The sequence below is a fragment of the Hippopotamus amphibius genome, chromosome 2 (genome assembly GCF_030028045.1).
Source record: "Hippopotamus amphibius kiboko isolate mHipAmp2 chromosome 2, mHipAmp2.hap2, whole genome shotgun sequence".
Taxonomy (NCBI): domain Eukaryota; kingdom Metazoa; phylum Chordata; class Mammalia; order Artiodactyla; family Hippopotamidae; genus Hippopotamus; species Hippopotamus amphibius.
This window is the reverse complement of record NC_080187.1, coordinates 229,692,066-229,707,568: the sequence shown is the minus strand read 5'-3', so window position 1 is coordinate 229,707,568 and position 15,503 is coordinate 229,692,066. Positions and strand designations below refer to the sequence as shown.

The 15,503-nt window shown below is 40.0% G+C and overlaps 1 non-coding gene across 1 annotated transcript; it reads right to left on the bottom strand.

Annotated features, from left to right (window-relative positions):
* Positions 1–13,049: 13,049 nt before the first annotated feature.
* Positions 13,050–13,153, bottom strand: LOC130847322 (U6 spliceosomal RNA). Its single transcript, XR_009052092.1, has one exon. It is a non-coding gene; the product is annotated as a U6 spliceosomal RNA (small nuclear RNA).
* Positions 13,154–15,503: the final 2,350 nt, after the last annotated feature.

Sequence of the window (15,503 nt, the reverse complement as noted above, 5' to 3'; positions counted from 1 at the left end):
GGAACGGCCAAGAATAATAGTTCTGAGCCAGGGGAGACATGAGCGGAGGGGTGCTGTAGAGGAGGTGGCTGTGAAAGGGAGGAGAAGAGACCAGTGAGGAGGTGGAGGCCAGTAGGAGGACCCTTCAGAAGTTGGCATGAGGGACAGAGTGGGTTTAGGGTCTTTTGTGGTAAACCTGGTTTTGAACCTGTTTTCACTTACTACGTCTGTGACCTTAGGCAAAATATGACTCTTTTTGGACTTTAGTTTTCTCACCTGTAAGAGGACAGGGTAGATGCTGGCTAGCATCTGTCTACCTCTAACATTCTTTGCTTCTAAGAACGTTATTTGCCCTCTGCTGCAAATCTAGTTCTGGATTGCTTGAGTCCCCCCGTTTTTTATCCCTCACCTTTCTCAGATGGGTATGGCTCCTTTGGGGATCACAACGTGAGATAAAATACAACTGAGAGTCCTGTTGATCTGGCTATAGTTTGGGGTAGAAGTGAGAAAATGAAATTCTTAAATTAGAACTTATTCAAAGCTGTCTTACTTATTTCAACTGTACCAACTTTTCAAGTATGGTTGATTTGCAACAGAGAAAATTTTATCTTGCTGAGTTTACAAACTCATGGGACAGAAGCATGATTCCAGCTCTGAAAATGTGTGGGTTACTTGGGTTACTTCTTATAAACACAAGGGTTTGCTTTAGGGGTAGAGGTCAGATTTCATGACTATAACTGGAATCTTAGGGAACAGATGAATCATATGATACATCACTTCAACCGGAAAGTGAATGTATCCTCCTGTTAGAGTTTATCTCAAAATGCTTTGTGAAGTTGAAGGGATCTGGAGGAACCCACAGCCCAAGCCATGTATGGGATGTGATGATCTAGCATAGACTCCAGCCAGAAGACCAAATACTACATTTTGTTCTTTCCTGGGGGGTGGGAAGGATATGGAAAACAATGCTCTGGCCACAGAGAAGATTCAAGTGAATAAAAATGAATCATCACCAGCTGCCAGGAAACACCAGGAGTTCTCTTAAATGGAATGAAGTCCTCCAGTACCTTGGGTGGGAGCAGAGGGAGTGAGGGGAACAACAGCTGGTGGGGGAGACAGAAGCTGGAGAAAGGGACGCTGCAGCATGACTGCAGCTTACAGCCATGGGAGAGGAACAAACCAAAAGGGATGTGAGTTTATGCAGGTTTCCTGTGGTGTCCCTTAGGGAGATGTTTTTCCAGAGCTGCCCTCCATGCTTTCCTAATCAGCTGCCCCAGCCCCTAGCCTCCACCCTGTGCAATGTCATCTGCATAAAAATGTGGAGAATGTAACCAACTATTCAAGCGTGTCCAAAAGGGCTCTGCAAATTATAAGGCTGCACGTGCAGCCCACTACACAAAGGGCCTCCCACCAGCAGGCTGGGAACTGGAACTGCAGGCCAGGGAGGCCCAAGGGTCAAGGGACATCTGGAGGCCCTAAACCGGAGCTTTGGGGGAATTTCAGGCACGTCCTGCTGCTTGCTAGACCCCAGGCATGAGATTTGGGCTGAATTCTCTCTTGCTTCCTGTGCTCCTTTAATCAGTTAATTACTTTTTAAGCATCCTAATACCTCTCCATTTATTTGGGTCTTCTTCAGTGTTTCTAAATACTTTTTTTAAAAAAATCTTTTTTTACTAAGGTCACTTTCAAACATACAAAAAATAGAAAAGAAAGTATGTCGAATCTGCACAATCTAACTTCAATATTTATCAATATTTTGCCAAATTTCTTTCACTTATGTCTCCTCCACTTTTTTTTCCTACAGTGCATTAAAACAAATCCCAAATATATCATTTCAACTGTAAAAACTTGAGACTGTATTGCAAGCAGTAAGGTCTCTTTTTTTCCACATAATACTACTATCATATGTAATAAAATTAGTTATTTTTTAATGTCATATAACCATGGACAAAGACTGTGTATTTCTTATACCACAGGATTCAAACAAAATCCACACAAAACACACATTATTTCTTCTCTCTCTCTTTCTTTTTTTAAAATGCCATTTATTTGTAGGAGAAGTTTGAGCAAACGTTTCTATAGAATTTTCATATCCTAGATTTGGTTATTGCATCCTAGTGGTATTTTTCCAAGGATTCCTTGTTCCTCTTCATCGGGAAATGGTATTTAGAGACCACCATCTGGGCATGAGGGATAATCATTGCTACTGAATTATCATTGTTTTGTGGATTTTTCAGAGTAAACAGAAAATATATACATTTGAAAATGAGAAAAACTGTTCTTATTAATATTTCCAACCTAAATTTAAGATTACAGGGTTTTTTTTTAACTTACTTGTTTTGTATTTGTATCTTACTTCTCCCTTGCTGAACAGTTTGATTTCTATGATGTTCATATCATTACTAATTAGCTTTAATTTACAACGCATTTAATGCAGGTTAAGATTTCTTTGAAATAATTCCATGGAGGCAATATTATCTCTTGTGTCTCTGAGGATATTAATTATAGGGTTTTTTTTGCATTGATATATTTTTAATTCCTTTTATTGTTTCTGTTTTCACTGTTCACATTTTCTTAAATATCTGGTGAACCTTGGCTGTTGATTAAAAAATAAGAGATACTAAAACATCAGTATTACTAATAACAGTAAGATTACTGAAATAGAAGTATAAAATCAAAGTTAAGTAAAAATTCCACAATCTTATATTTGAATAGGAAATATCGGTATGAACTCATTTTTTGTCTCTTAAAATAAATTAAAAAGAAATATTTCATTGCTTTGTCTCTTAAAAAGGCCTTGGAAGCAATGAATTTAGTAGTAATGAGCACGACCAGCATTCAGATTATGGTCTCTAAATCCCATTCCCACTAAGAGGGACCAGAGCTCTTTGGGAAAATGCCTGATTCCAAGTCTAGGGCAGGAATTAAAAGGTGAGTCTGGGGCATTGTTTTATGTCAAAGAAGAAACAAGGAAGTGTCTCAAAACAAACAGAGTCACATCAAAAGGATGGAAAAGCCATCCTTAAGAGGCTCCCACTGGCCAAAGAAGGGGCAGTTTGAACATGAAAAAGAATTAGAACACATCAGATAACTAAAAATTCACGAGGTTATAATGATTTTAAAAATATGTCATTAGTCATCTTTGGAGGTCACTAGGGCTCCAAATCATTACTAAAAAAATGTATTAAAAAGGGAAATATCGAGGATTTTATTCTGCCTTTCCTGTATGTACTGTATTTCATGGTAACTAAATTGTTGATGTGGAACAGTTCTTTACAGAATAATTCACCCAGTGAATGCAGAAGGAATGATGGAATTATAAAATCATCATTTTGCAACCCCTAATAAAATAATGGATCTAGGCAACAATTGTCAATGTTTGCTAAAACAATTAGGTTAAAAGTCAATGAAGAACCTCTTAGTGGAAAAATTAAACTGCTATCACCTGAATCCACTGATCAATCTTAGTATCATTAAAGGTAAGACAACTGGTCTGTATAATGATGTCCTACAATAATAACACACCACTATCTAGGAAGTTTTCTTGCCTAAAAAAAAAATCAAACCTGAATCTTATCAAGCCAGTAGGTTAGCTCTAAGTTTATAGAAAACAATACAAAAAAAAGAAAAAAAAAAAGAACATTTTAAACAAAACCACTAAGATGCAATAAATCAAATCCTGAATGAGATATTCTGTAAGCCAAATGAGCTACTTTCTCCAAAAACTAATGGCCTAAAAAATAGAGGGATTGGTTTTTGGAGAATAAAAGATATTTAAAAGATAGAATAACTAAATCTAATGTATGGACTGTGTTAGGATCCTGATTTGAACAAACAGTGTAAAATACATCTGAGATAGGGAAATTTGAAGATGGACTTAGTATTCAATTTTATAAAGAAATTATTTTAGTTGTATTATCAAAATGGCATGGTTGCCATTTTTTAAACTTAACAGTAAAAGTTAGATGCATATCAAAGTATTTACTTTGATGAGTAAATGTGAGGTTTGAGGTTTGTTTTAAAATACTCCAGGAAGAAAAAAAAAAGGGATGGGGTGATTAAAAAAAAGGAGAATAGGTTTTTAGAAACTGCTGCTAAATTGGTGAAATTGGATAATAGGTACATGTGATTTCATTATACTATTTTTTCTACTTCTAAATTTGAACTTTTCCATCATAAAAAGTTTTAAAAAATAAAGAAAAAGATGAATTCTTGGTGAATAAAATCTCAGATATCTCTACATGAGCATAGTTTGAAAAACAATAGGAAAAAGAAATCCTGGTAAACACAGAATAAAGGAAAAAAAGAAACGACATTTCTAAAAGAATATTTAAATGAACAAAATAATCTGATGAACTAACAGTCTCCTCTATATAGTTCCATTCCTCCCTATATTGGCACCACCAATTTTTGTGGACCCCAATCACCTCTCTTCCATGTGATTCTAGTAACAGACAAATCCCAATTCCTGAGACTCTTTTCTTAGAATGATGTCCCTTCTGTTTGTGTTTGTAATGCCATCTGTTCCAGGCCATGACAAAATTTCCCATGACTGATGTGATTTGCAGGACTTCAGTGTGTCTTACAAGGTTATAGCTTAGCTTTATTTTTCCAGAAGTCACTAAAAGGGGCACTCAAGCTGCATGAGTAAGCCCTGTTTGAGTCACAGTACACGTTGGGATACAACTCATTCCTCCTGAGCTCATTCTTCTCCACTGGTGAGTCCAGGCTTTGCCATTTCATCCCTGACACCAATCTGGGGACGCATTTCTCCCAAGCCTGTTTTCCACCATCTACCTACTACAGTGACCATAAGCAGAAACGAATCTTTCACTTTCCGAAAACTAGCCTTTTCACAACACAGCTAACAACTAGGCTGATTCAAAATTAAAAGTCTCCCAGTCCAGAGGCAAGGGCTGGGGGAACAAACGCGCCTTGTGCTCTGCCCTCGGGGGTCAGCAGATTGAATGTGGCCTTGTGTGTGCTGTGAATGTGCAGCTCATGACATCATGTGTATTCCGTGGGCTTTCCAACCACTGCAGTCTCACGAATGACCAAAACTTTTCTGTTTAGAAAGGGCACTCTTCTTTGACTTCTGAGATCGTTTTCCTATCTTGGTACTTTTATCTTTTTCTCCTGTCTTAGCCGTGATTCCTCCTCCTCCCGACCTGCTCCTTCTCCTCTCCTTTTCTCTGCTTCCCCTGCTCTCTCCTTCCCTCACTTTTCCTCTCCCCTGCCTTCCCCTGTTCTCTCCTCCCCTCCCTTTTCCTTCCTCTCCCTTCCCATCCTCTCTCCCTCTCTTTCTGTTCTCCATACATAAAACTATCACCTTCTCCAGGTTCCAATCCTGCATCTCCAACAGACTCCCAGACATTTATAACTGGGCATCCCGTTATTAAATCCAAAATAAAACTCATAATCTCCCAAGGAGATTCTCCTTTCCATTTTCTTTGCCTTTTAAATGACACTTCCAGTCTCCAAGCTGCCCGGACTTGGAGTCTCGTAGTCCTCTCTAGTTTTCTCCTTAACCACTCTGGTGAGCCAGGCACTGAATTCTGCCCTTTCATTCTTTAAGATGCATCCCAGCTCATCTGTCCTCTCCACTTCTGCCATCACCACGTGGTCCGGGCCCTTGCTGGGCTCAATTATAATATGGGGCCCCTCTCTACTCCTCCACCCGCTATTCATTTTTTCCCCTTGGGTCGCCTGGGCCCACTCTCACCCCAGAGGATCTTCACTAAAACATGCTTGACTCACACCACCCTTAAAACCTTGTATGATTATCTAACTAAACCTTCTCTGTAGGTACCTGCATCCTCAGGCTGGTGTTTGACGCTTTTCCTAATTATTTCCACCTTGATCTGTTCCACTTTCCATCCACCCAAAATCGTTTCCTCCTGCCTCTGTATATACAATTTTCATCTCCTGTCCAAAGCTTTCCTTGTACTTTCATGCCACACTCCTTCCTCTCTACCTATCTGTGGGCTATCCATTCTCCACGTCCACATGAAAACCCTCTTCCTTCAGAAGGGATATACGGATGACATGACTGGGTGCCTGGCTTTGCTTTACAATAATCCAGTAAGCAGGGCAAATGAATCATTTATCTATTTGTGTGGTCCTTCATCACTCGAATGCGAGTTCCCCCAAATAGCTTTTACTGGGGAAAATAAAGAAATATCTTTTAAATGCTCCTACTATATAGGGAGTGCCCTATTTTGGAATGGATTGCAATTTGAAGAGGGAAAATACGGGTGGCCTGAGGGTGAGGAAACTGGGTTCTCGTTCTTAAGTGCTGATTATTAATAAGTTTTATTTATTCCATTAACCGTGTTACATCATATGCAAGTTCTTCCATTGCTTTAGTTCACTGTCTCACTCGTTAAGGGTGATTTTCTTGAATACTTCATGTTCCTTGACTGTGGATTCAGTTTCGTGGTTGAGATTCCCTGTCAGATTCTCTGCCGCATCTGTTTGCATGGTCTGCCTGGGAAAGAGGCAAGAGGTGCCCTTGTAGCTTGCATCTCGGCCTGCTTCCAGGAAGAGGAAGGACAGGGTGTACCACCCGGCAGGGCACCTGAGTGGTTGGTCTGTTAGATGTTGATAGATGTTGGTACTCACCACTCCCTCCTGAGGTCATCAGCCACTGCTGCCCTTTCTCTGACCTGACGGAGCCTGGGGGGAAGATACCCCTTCATTGCTCTGGCCGCTGTTGCTATGGTATCTATACCTTGTCCATTGCCCTGGACCCCTTTCTGCTGCACGTTTGTATAGCCTCCAGGTGTCTACTCCACCCCTGTGGTCTGTGCCTACCTTTCTCAGCAGCCTCTGAGGAGTCTAGTCTACAGATTTCCTTTTCAATCCAGCTGCCTCAACATTTATTCTTTAAATTATTTATGACCAAATTCTTAATCTAGTTTTTAAGCACAGTTGTTTCTAGGCATTTAGAGGAAACTTCAACTGGTACTTGGTGCACCATTTTGAAATGAAAGTCTCAGCTGGGCTAAACTAGCCAAGTAGCTCAGAAGCCAAACCTCCGACGGCCATTGAGATTAGTGCTTATTCACCCATCTTTGCCAAAAGTGAGATAAGAAGAGGACATGAACTTTTGGTTAGGAGGCAAGGACAATTTATTTTTCTTAAAGCTGATTTCTTGTTGATATCTGAGTGGGAAGTTAGAAGTTTGCATCCAAAGAATTTTTTTTGTTCTTTGGGAAACGGGCCACTCAAAGTCAGAAACACAGAAAAGTATCTCCACATATCTGCCTGTTGGGGTTTGAAATTATATCATCCCCAAATGAGTGAATGCCAAGCCCCTGCATCTGGCGGGGCTGCTCCTCTGGGCTGAGAAGCGGTGTGGGTCCAGGCAGCTGGAGGATTTACGGACTCCTGAGTCCAGTCCAGCTGAGCAGGGGAGAGGCTTGAGCGGGAGCGGCCAGGTGCAGGCCAGGCTTAGGGCTACAGCTGGGGAGAGGGGATCCCACAGGGGTGAGGGTCTGCCTGAGGGCAGAGGCAGCAGAGCAGAGAGGATTTGGAAGGCTGTGGGATCCTCATCAGGCCTTGGTGGTGAGATGGAGTTTGGGTGTTGATCCTCTGAGCAGGTTCAGACTCCAATCAGAGGCTACTCTCTGATTTCATGGAGAGGGGGGAAAATTGTAAAAAGTCCTGAACAAGGGAAGAAACCTTTGAAAGCTCTTTTTTTTTTTTAAAGGGGAAGTGTGTCCGTTTATTCAGGTATTAATACAATGTAAACAGGATCGAATACTTCAGTTAAGAAATCATTGCTTTGTTTGCCTTCAGGAAGCTGTATAAAACGATTCAGGGCCATTTGACTATTTTCTAAAACTTAAATGTGTGTGGCCTACACAGGGGTGGGGTGGGGAAGTGCGGTGGGTGACGGCATGAAAGGATGGTTTTAGATCCTGATGATGTGTTCACCTGGTCACATGGTTTTATAAAATTTGCGAGAGTAAAACCAGTATCTCTTTCTATGCTGACTTCCTTCCCTCACCACCCCTTAGTACCACATGGCAGCGAAGGGTGTTTTGGGGTCTGGATAAAGGGATGTTAAATTAAGGATATACATTCAGTTTGGGTTCAGTGTGATATATTTATATAGTTTGCAGGCGCTCTGGGTACAGTTTTTTTCTGGCTGTTTGAATATATGAGTGGCTTTCAGAAAGATTCTTCTTAAATGTTTTAAATTGAACTGTAACTCATACATCATAAACTTGACCTTTTTAAAGCATACAATTCAGTGATTGTAGCATATTCATGAGGTTGTGCAGCTATCACAACTGTCTAATCCTAGAGCATTTTCATCACTTCCCCAAAGAAACCACATCAGTTCACTGCCTGTTCTCTCCCTTCGGCCACCAGCTGACTCATAATCGCTAAATCCCCTCCTAATCCACTATCTCTGACTTTGCTTATTTCATATAAATGGAATCATACAATATGTATGCCTTTTGTGTCTGGCTTTTTTCACCTCGTACAGTGTTTTCAAGGCTCATCTATGTTGCAGCGTGAATCAGCACCTTATTCCTTTTCATGCCTGAATAATACTCCATCTTGTTCATCCATTCATCAGTTGATAGGTACTGGGCTGTTCCCAGGAATGCTCTTCCTAACCATCGTGTTAGCTCATTCAGCGTGAAGGTCCAGGGCCAGTGGTGCTATCATTCAGTGAACATGGCTCAGGGCGCCCGAGGCCAGAAGTGTGAGGGTTGTAGAGGAAAAATAGGTTTGAAATAGAGTCAGAAGCTTTCATGCTAGAGGAATGACAAAATCTATCTATTCTTCCCACAGAAGTGATATTACACATTGTTGTCAGAGACTATCAAAATATTTGCAGCCAAAGAATCTAGGAAAACCTATGATAGTGGTATGTCAGGTAGTCAATTAAAATATCATTTTTCTGGATTCGAGGATATTTTTGGTAATTATCAACTTTCTCAAAATTTGTGATTTGTGGTTTATCTTTTCATTTTAAATAAAAACTTTAAAACATAATTTTATATTTGTAATTCTGTATTTCTTTTCTTAAAGAAAGTCCCCCAGGTCATATGTATGAGCTGCAAACCCCTCAAAACCAGGATCCACCCTGCCCTAAGGCAACACTTTCACCGACTTTCCTTGTCCTATACTTAGAGGTGGTCAGGAGCTTGTTGAGGGAGTTTCTCCCAGGGAATTATACAGCAAGTTGCTCATTTTGTGGTTTCCCCTCCCTTTTACTGTCCACTTTTTTTCTTTTGCAGCTTGGAAGCACTTACAGGAGAAACTAGCTCATGCAACACCTTCATTCAATGTACAGCACCTTCAAGAGTTGCTGTAATTGCTTGAATACTGTTCAGCAAATATTCCTTTCTCTGTTCTCCTTCCCTGTGGGGCAGAGTCTACTTTCCCATAATTTGGACACGGGCTTGGCCATGTGACTTGCTTTGGCCAATGGAATGTGGACAGAGAAGTCCACGTGGTAGTTTTGAGCACCAGCTTCACAGGTGGCGCCATTAGAGTCAGCTCTAGAAGCCTGTGGTCCTTCAGCGTGCGTCCTTGAAGAAGATTCGCAGAGGGACAGATCTGCATCCCGAAACCTGTATTCGGTCTGAAGAGGAGCAGCCTGCAGACTGTGAGTAAGAAATAAATATTTGTTATTCTAAGCTATTGAGATGCAGATTGTCTGAAACATAGTAGAGTTGCAGCAGGAGCTGACGGATGCTTTGGCATGTCCCCAGTCCCAACAGCAGAGCAATATCATTTCTCTCCCAGGAGGAAGCGAAACTTAGCCCCAAGGCTCAGCTTTCCAGATCTCTGACAGTAGACCCCAATACCTCACCGTTCAGGTTCCCATTTTAGCATGCTTCCTCCTTTCAAGGAAATTCATTTCTGAGTTAAGGTCATGTCTCCTTTTCCTCTCCTCCCCTCAGGTATAATTTTAAGTACAAATTACTTCACTGTTTACACTTTCTGTGATAGTATTTTTGTCACTTCAGTTAAACTCCAGATGCAGCTCACTACACTTCCCCAGTCCGCTCAATCTGGCAACCCAATCAAAAGTCTAAAAAACCTTGGGACTCTCTGATTAAGCAGGTATTCTTTTGGAAATTTAGCCAAAAGCATAACCACACAAATATATAAAAATATATGTACAAGAATTAAAAGATATAAGAAACAACTTTTCATTCTTTTTTACAGCTGAGCAGTATTCCATTGGGTATACATACGTCTTATTTATCCATTAATCTGTTGACGGACAATTAGGTTGCTTCCATATCTTGGCAATTGTAAATAATGCTGCTGTGAACATTTGGGGTACATGTACCTTTTTGAATTAGCGTTTTTGAGGGTTTTGGGGGGGTGTATACCCAGGAGTGAAATTTGGGTCATATGGAAGTTCTATTTTTAGTTTTTTGAGAAACCTCTGTACTGTTTTGAACAGTGGCTACACCAGTTTACATTCCTACTAACAGTGTAGGAGGGTTCCCTTTTTGCCACATCCTTGCCAACTTTTGTTCTTTCTGTACTTTTTCATGATAGCCATTCTAATAGGTGTGAGGTGATATCTTATTGTGGTTTTGATTTGCATTTCTCTGTTGATTAGCGATGTTGAGCATCTTTTCGGGTACCTGTTGGCCATCTGCATTTCCTCTTTGGAGAAACGTCTATTCAGTTCTTTTGCCCATTTTTCAATCGGGTTGTTTGTTTGTTTGTTTTGATGTTGAGTCGTAGGGGCTGTTTATATATGTTGGATATTAATCCCTTATTGATCATATCATTTGCAAATATTTTCTACTGTTCAGTAAGTTGTCTTTTCATTCTGCCGATGGTTTCATTTGCTGTCCAAAAGCCTTTAAGTTTAATTAGGTCCCACTTGTTTATTTTTGATTTTATTTCCTTTGCTTTAGGAGACAGATTCAAAAAATTATTGCTGTAATTTATGTCAAACAGTGTTGTGTCTATGTTTTCCTCTAGGAGTTTTATAGTATCTGGTTTAACATTTATGTCTTTAATTCATTTTGAGATTTTTTTTGTACATGTATTAGAGAATGTTCTAATTTCATTCTTTTACATGTAGCTATCCAGTTTCCGAGCACCACTTGTTGAAGAGACTGTCTTTTCTCTATTGTATACTCTTGCCTCCCTTGCTGTAGATTAATTGACCATAAGTGCATGGACTTATTTCTGGGTTCTCTATCCCGTTCCATTGATCCATGTATCGTGTGTGTGTGTGTGTGTGTGTGTGTGTGTGTGTGTGTGTGTGTGTATACCAGTACCATACTGTTTTGATGACTGTAGCTTTGTAGTATAGACTTAAGTCAAGGAGCATGCTTCCTCTAGCCGTATTCTTCTTTCTCAAGATTGTTTTGGCTGTTCAGTATCTTTTGTGTTTCCATACCAATTTTACAATTATTTGTTCTTGTTCTGTGAAAAATGCCATTGGTATTTTGATAGGGATTGCATTGAATCTGTAGATTGCCTGGGGTAGTATGGTCATTTTAACAGTATCGATTCTTCCAATTCAAGAATGAAATTTTGCCATTTGCAGCAATCTGGAGGGACTTGTAGGGCATTATGCTAAGTGAAATAAATCAGACAGAGAAAGACAAATACTGCATGATATCATTGACATGTAGAATCTAAAAAGTACAACAAAGTAGTTAGTATAATAAAAAAGAAGCAGATGCACACACATAGAGAACAAACTAATGATTACTAGTGAGGAGAGGCAGTATGGGGGAGGGAATTAAGAAATACAGACTATTAGGTATAAAATAAGTAAACTACAAGGATATATCATACAACACAGGGAACATAGCCAATATTTTATAATAGCTATAAATGGCATATAACCTTTAAAAATTGTGAACCATTATATTGTACACTTGTAACCTATGTAATATTGTATAGCAACTATACCTCAATTAAGAAATTTAAAATAACAAAATATTTTAATAAATAAAAACAAAGAAGAAATGACTTAAATACCAACTATAGGGGATTGGTTAAATAAGGTATATCAATAGAATGGAATACTCACACTGTAACCATTAAAAGTGATGCAGTAAAAATCTACTTATTGACATAGAAAGGAGAGGGTACCAAACAGAATGACAATATAAACTCATTTTGAAAACACAAAATATATATATATATAGAAAGATATATACCAGTTATTTACAGTTGTTATATCTGGTTGTTAGAATTATGGGTTATTTTTATCTATTTCATTTTGCTTATATTTTTGTCTTCCTTTGCTAACCATTTTTCCTAATACTTGGCAAAAAACATGTTTTAATTTTGTAGTAAAAATTAAACAAATGTATTGCTATTTTGACCTTAAAACTGTTTTAGATGTTTGAGAGGACTTCTTTTCCTCTTTTTTTCTCTTTAATTTTTTATTTCATTTCTTAGACCCTCAGGGTTAGGAATAAATGATGGAGTTTAACACAAAGTAGGCGATAAGGATGATGATGGAGGTGGTTCTGTTCGTAAAGAAGACAGTAAGGGTCAAGCCATGCATATATAAAGGGCATGAAATGCAAGGTTACCAAAGTGATGTAGGCAGCACAGGTAAAATGGATTTCCTCCTGTGCTCTTCTTATAAAGGTTAAGCAGATACTGATGAGTTTGGGATTTGCATTTCCTGATGGAGTCCAAATCAACACAAGATGACACCTTCCCATCCCCAAAGGCCTGCAGGTTCTTTCACTATAGAGTCTTGGCTGGGGAGGAGGGGACAGATCCAACTGAGAGAATTTTCAATTCGTCGTATTTTCCCCATGAGTCAGAAATGAGCAACATTTTGTTGCTTGAGGATCAATGTAGGAAAAATGAAATTCCCGACAGGCTCGAGCAACATGTAGCAGGTCACACAGGAAGCTAGAGGCGAAGTCGGACTGATTTTCAGCCCCATCCCTTTTCCACCCACGTCGGCTCAGCAACATCTGAGGAGGCTTATGGTGGTGGCAGCGGTGACAGAGTTAACTCAGGGTTAGAGAAACAAGACACCCTCAGCCTAAGCCTCTGTCTGAGTCATCTGGCACCATCATATAGATAGATGTTTCCTAGAAAAAAATATGGAACACTTCACGATTTTGTGTGTCATCCCTGGGCAGGCGCCGTGCTAATCTCTGCATCATTCGAATCTTAGTACGTGCTCTGCCAAAGCGAGTACAAAAGGGCCTCTTATTGTCGACCATGGCATGAGGTGGGGCAATTCCAGATTCAGTGTTTCCCTTCTGAAATGAACAATGGTAAAGAAATAAAATCAATAAAATGAAAAAGATAAACTATAAGAAGAGCAAAGTCACAGTAACATTAAATTGTTCAACAGTGTGATCAGCTGAAAAAGAGCACAGAGGAAGACTGTGTCTGAACAAAGGTGGTTAACGCAGCAACAGAGGCTAGAGCTGGGCTTCTTCAGAGCAGGCCCTTCTTGCAGGCTGAGCATCCCTGGAAGACCGCAGACACTCTGGCTTGATGGAGCAGAAGACAGACAGCAGTGAGCTGGAGGAGCCCATTGCGCATCTCTCTTCCTGGCTCTGCCGTTAGTGAAATCAGCTATGGCGGGAGCACATTTTTGTGGGCAAAATGAGCAAATGCTGTAGATCAGGGCTCTTTTCCTCAGAGAACTAGTTGTTAAACCTTTACCAGTGCAGCACTGTGACAAACCATAATAACCTCTCAGAGGAAATTCCAGAGACTATCAAGAAGTCCTGGCCGAAGTTCAAAAGTATACAAAGCCTTCCCCAACCACTTCATCTCACTACCCCCTGTCCACTGCAATACCCCACGGAGTCCCTGAAAAACCACCTCCCCAAACACTTTCTTGTTATGCCAAGCAGGAAGCTTCCCAGCGGCTCCTAGAGCAGGCCTGAGAACAGGGTACATCCTCAAGGAGAAGCAAAAGAACGAATGAAAATATGACTCCTGGCATGCCCAGGGCGTCCCACCTCTGAGCACAGAGCGAAACTTGAACGATCTCTTTGATCTTATAAGGAACATATAAAGGAAATTAAAAGGGCCTTTAATGGCCCTTGAATTTGTAGAAGAGCAAATCTCACTTCCTTTATACTTTTTCTCCAACATCTGCAGCTCTGTCTTAAGTAGAATTGCAGATGGTTTTTCATTACCTTTTTTTAAATGTCTGGAGAAACAGCTCAACTTTCCAAGTAGAATTATTGAAAGAATTCAGGGTAGGATGTAAAATCTTTCACTTTTTCCAAGTCGTCAACTCTTCCTGCATTTTTGTAAGTTCTTGTAAGTGTAGTTACTTTCCTCCCATTCCCTCCCCTCCTGGGCTGAACTTTTGTGGTACAGTAGGCTCAAGGGGCATGATTCCTTCCTCTGATTGGGTTACAGTGGGACGAAGGCAAGGGGGTAGGGGGAGAGAGAGAGTGACCAGCAGCCACGTAGAAATGATATCCAGTTTTACTGTCCAGTTTACATAGTTGTCATCTTTCCTGCTGGTGTCTTTAAGCTTTGTATACACGACTGTCGGTGCTGTCTGTGACATCCCTATAAGAACAATTAGAAGGGGAAACTGAGACGAAGCGAGAGAGTAGCACAGACATATGTATACTACCAACTGTAAAATAGTCAGTGGGAAGTTGTTGTATAACAAAGGGAGTCCAACTCAAGGATGGAAGATGCCTTGGAGGACTGGGGTGGGGAGGGTGGGGGGGACTTGGGGTGGGGGGAGTCAAGGAAGGGAGAGAATACTGGGATATGTGTATAAAAACACATGATTGAACCTGGTGTACCCCCAAAAAATAAAAAATAAATAAAAAGAAAATAACCTGAAAAAAAAAAAAACAATTAAAACCTCAATTTAATGGCTATAATATGTAGAGAGAAATAAGAAAAAGAATCTCCAGATCCTGAGAAACCTTCAAAAGAGATAAAACTCTATACTTTAGTGAAAAATAATGTTTTAATGTTTTCATTATAAAAGCATCCAGGCATATTAAAGAAAATTTAGATTATATGGAAGCAAAGCCCCACATTGCTAAATCCACAGGATACACATTGTTTTGTTTCTAGCACGTGGTGTTTCCAGGTCCATTCTGGTTGGACTGTCTCTAACGTCTGTTTACCTGTGCGTGCTTCTATTCATTCAAATATGGAGCAGAAGATGCAAATGGGCAGCTTTGGGGCCAAAAAAAATCTGGCATGATCTATTTGGCCTGTGCAATATATTTATAAAGTCAAGTTTAATATGCAGAAATGAAGAGCTCTCACATTAAATCCAGGCTTAGAGTTTTTCTTGAAAAATTGAAATGCATTCCCAAATGTCAGGAGCTGAGAAGAGGCAGTCGCCCTCAGAAGGGGGAGGTGCTTGCCGATTTGAAAACTGTCTCTCAGTGCGGTTTCTTTTATGTGTTTATGCTGCCTGTGTGGCTTCTGTTGGTATTTAAATTTGATGCTCTTGATGTAGAAGGTTTTTTGTTTGTTTGTTTGTCTTATTATAATTGCACTCATTTTTTCCATGCAACTTTATGTTTAGTTCTTTTCTCTAAGCAATA